General features: G+C 33.1%; 1 long non-coding RNA gene across 1 annotated transcript; it reads left to right on the top strand.

Moving 5' to 3' along the window:
* The first annotated feature begins 369 nt into the window (after positions 1 to 369).
* On the top strand, positions 370 to 3,830 carry LOC141621338 (uncharacterized). The gene is made up of 4 exons (XR_012532240.1): positions 370 to 613; positions 3,163 to 3,281; positions 3,455 to 3,538; positions 3,640 to 3,830. It is a non-coding gene; the product is annotated as an uncharacterized LOC141621338 (long non-coding RNA).
* Positions 3,831 to 4,303: the final 473 nt, after the last annotated feature.

Here is a 4,303-nt window from a genome sequence, read left to right as displayed (position 1 = left end):
ATTCATTAAAAAAATATTTTATATTTGATAAATTGGATTATAAAATGGTTTTATGATAAGAATTTGGTGAAAATTTATCAATTGGGGTTGAATTTCAGTTTTGGTGAAACTTAAGGGGGTCGATTGCTGCCAATAAAACCTATGAGGCTTAATCTCACAATTGAACAAAGTTATGGGGTTCAATTACCACTTTTGCGATTTCTTATTTATTACTAACGAAACAACATACCCTAGCGCCTATTGCTTCTATGATTCTATCGTACACATTTGGGTTTTGAATAGATTTGATCTACACTCTAACTGGGCCCAAATTTCTGATAGCTAATGGTATTCATGGGCCTTATTGAGCAATAAACCATACAACCACAATACTATTATAAGTCTATAACGGCCTTAGAAACTAGATTCTGCCGGAGATGTGGTCCATTTGAGGCTGCTCTCCGGCGGTTCCTAGAGCTAGATCATGGGTTAATTTTTGCCTCTAACCTCTTGGTGCACCTCTCTCCAACCTTCTGTAGTCTTTGTTTTCTGAGTTGAGTTCCGTTGTTTTGATCTATAGATGGGTCGGCGATAATCCTACCCGAATATGTCTCATCTCTTTGATTCGATTAAGGTTTGTCTCAAGTTTTTGCCTTTTGTTGCAGTTCTAAGCCTATATCCCCCTCGAATTTCCTGTATTTGAGGCGTTACCAATTCCATATTTCTCATCGCTATCGTTTCTTGTTTCTACGTTCTCAAGTTATCTCAAAGGATACTTACCTTTAATTGTCCTATATCCCTTTTATCTGATTGTATTTTGGGGTTATTGGTCTTTTGTCACTCTGCAATCATCCCTTTCTATGAGTCTGAGACAACTCACTGGCGCAATATACATGTTTCTTCATGATTATCTTTGATTGGAGGCAGGGGCGGCCAATAAATTATAGAGGCCCTGTTCAAAGTATTCAATGGAGGCCCTAAATTACAATCACTAAAATATTATTCCCTCCGCGCGTTAGATGCTATAGACCCCTCTTCATTTGTATGAATTAAAACGCAATTAAATTCGAGAAAAGATATCGAGTTCTAAAACATAAAATTGTTAGATTTGAAATAGCACCCTTAGACTAAGTCTAGACCTGGCAAACAGATTGGGTCGTGTCGGGTTCGTGTTCGTGTCACATGTAAACGGGTCACAAACCTTCAAACCCAAACCCGACCCAATTAAATCTCGTGTCATGTTTGTGTCGTGTTTTCGTGTCATACCCATATTTGGAAAGTTTAAATATATTTATGTGATGAAGAATCAAGAAAAATTAGGATTAATTTAGTAAACAGGTCATTCGTGTCGGGTTCGTATTTAGAGAGCTCAACCCAAACCCAACCCAATTAATTATCGTGTCGTGTTCGTGTCGACGCACTTACATAAATGGGTCATTAAGCCTCAACCCAAACCCGTTAATTTCGTGTCGGGTTCGTGTCGTGTTTTCTTGTCGTGTCATTATTTGCCAGCTCTAACTAAGTCCATTAGAAAAAATTATCAACTATATTAATAAAAAAACCGGGAGAGAAAACAATAAAATTATGCATACCCTAACAAATACAGAAACAACAAAGAAATCAAAATATAAAAATTAACGAAAAAAATAATACCGTAAAACTAAAAACAAAAGAAATAAAATTAAAATAAGTTTAAACTCCTTTTCTGTCTCAATCATTTATTTACCTTTGGTTTTGACATAAATATAAATGAATAATAGGTTATATAGATAATCAAATTACTCTTTAAAAATATACCCAAGTTTAAAAGTAACCAAATAAATAAGGTACTCTTTAATAAAATAGGTAAATAACACTACTACAGATACAGGCTATAACAACGGTTAAAAACCGTTGTTATATAAAAAAGCGGACGTTGTTAATGCGTCCGTTGTAAAAGGTTTTAACAACGGTTGGTTTTCCTAAGGAACCCGTTGTTAAAACTATTAACAACGGTTTTAAGTATAAAAACCCGTTGTGGAAAGTGTGACTCAATTTTGGGGGGGAAAGTTATAACAACGGGTTGTAATATACAATACTGTTGTTATAACTAAAGACAACGGGTTGTTTATAAATAACCGTTGTTGTTTGTTTTTAAAAAAAAAAAAATTAAATATTACTAGATGCATGCATAATTACGACCCGTTATAATTCCGATGCATGCATTATTACTATCATCCCTGTGCATATGAATGGACAATATGGAATGAGAAGGATTAGTAATAAGATTTGAAGCAGCAGAGAGAGATATGATGATGATTATGACACAACTTCCTAACATATATATTAATTAAAAAACAACTCAAACCACAAATTGCTTAGTATAAATACATGCATTATCTCAACTAACATTCCATTATCTCACTATACATCTCCCAAACCCTAACTGCTAAAACAAACTCCAAATAAACCCTAATTAATCTTTAACTCCAAACTCCATCAACAAAATGAATGATATCATCCTTAAGAATTTTACTATGATCGAGAACAACAACAGTTTCATCCGCCGGTTGCTCCACATTGAGGAACGTTTCAGGAGCTACCTTGTGGATGCTCGATCCGTACTGAAGGACGCCAAAAAAGATGGCTTGACAGAGCAGCAACAGTTGCAGCTATATGACGATATAGCAACTGTTGAACGGAACCTCCAAATAGCCAAGGAGGAGAGGACGGATATCATAGAAGAGAATAAGACTCTCTATGAAAATATAAGAATTGCATTTTTATTAATGTAATTTTTTTTTTAATTTATGTATTTATATATATATATATATATATATATATATATATATATATATATATATATATATATATATATATATAGAAGAGATCAACTAAGGCCATTATATCATATTAAGTCCATAAGGCCTAATGTGGGTCATTGGATCAAGCAAACCAATGGCCAAGATTGTGCAAAAAACCCCACTCAAATAATGCTTTAGAATTACCTCTCTCCTCTAACCACTAACTCATGCATGCTATAGTGAAATGTCCATCAGTCTGTCATAATTTCCCTCCTCAATTTCCACGTTATTCAAATCAACTTGCGTTTTTTTTTTTCCCTCTATTTCCTGTCATTTCGTCTTCCTTTTGTTTTCTTCACATTGCTGATAAACTCCATCTTCCACTACCAATTAATCCCAGCTCAACCGCCCCCATTTTTCATCACTACCAATTAATTCCAACTCATCAGACGCCATTTTCAACACTACAAATTAATTCCAAGTTGCCTGCAAACTCGTCTATCTCCATTTTTCTACAAGGTATTTTTTGCATTCCTTATTTACTGATTTGTACTTTGTTTTTTGTTAATTTGATTATAAAAAGAGTTCATTTGATTTTTCAATTATCATCAAAAGAGTTCATTTGATTTTTCAATTTTCAATTATGGATTTGCTCATGTTGATTTGTTCAATTGTTAATTATGGTTGTGCAGAGCAAATACGAGTTCATTTGATAATTAACAATGGTTTTTGCCAAGAAAAATGCCAAGAAAACTCCCAAGAAATCTGAATCAAAGGTAAAAAAAGCTCGTCTTGTTGGTACAACTCTTATAGAATGATGTATAACTTCAATTAAATATATGCGTAATTCTAATCCCAATTGTTTTGTCATCTACAGATGGGTGTTGTAGAAACTATTGACAAGGGACTTGATATCCAGGTTAAAAGTTTCGATTTTTATTTTTACGTTACTAGTTGTATAACTCTGGTTACACGATGTATAACTTTAGTACTCAATATGTATAACTCTGGTTAGTAGATGTATAACTCTGGTTAGTAGATGTATAGCTTTAGTACTCAATATGTATAACTCTGATTACTAGATGTATAACTCTGGTTACTAGATGTATAGCTCTTCTGAGTCTGTGACCAACTCTTCTTTCATAACGTCAAACTCTAATTGTTATATGTATAACTCTACTTCTAAGTAGTTTCTATGCCTAGAGTTATACAATAAATGCGTAGAGTTATACATTTTATACCTGGATTTATACAATATATAGCTAGAGTTATACAGTATATGACTAGAATTATACAATATATGCTTTGGAGTTATACATTAGATTCCTGGAGTTATACCTAGAGTTTTACCTGGAGTTATTCTTCGAGTTATACATTATACTGTATATGCTTACAGTTATACATTTTATGACCAGAGTTATACATTCTATGGCTAGAGTTATACATTATATGACTTTAGTTTTCAGAATGTCTAACTTTTGTTATTATATGTATAACTATACTGTTACTCTTTATAGCTAACTTTCCTGATTATCTCTTCT

This window comes from Silene latifolia, chromosome X, assembly GCF_048544455.1.
Source record: "Silene latifolia isolate original U9 population chromosome X, ASM4854445v1, whole genome shotgun sequence".
NCBI lineage: Eukaryota > Viridiplantae > Streptophyta > Magnoliopsida > Caryophyllales > Caryophyllaceae > Silene > Silene latifolia.
The sequence above is the reverse complement of the archived record's forward strand: the minus strand, read 5'-3'. Positions and strand labels throughout refer to the sequence as shown.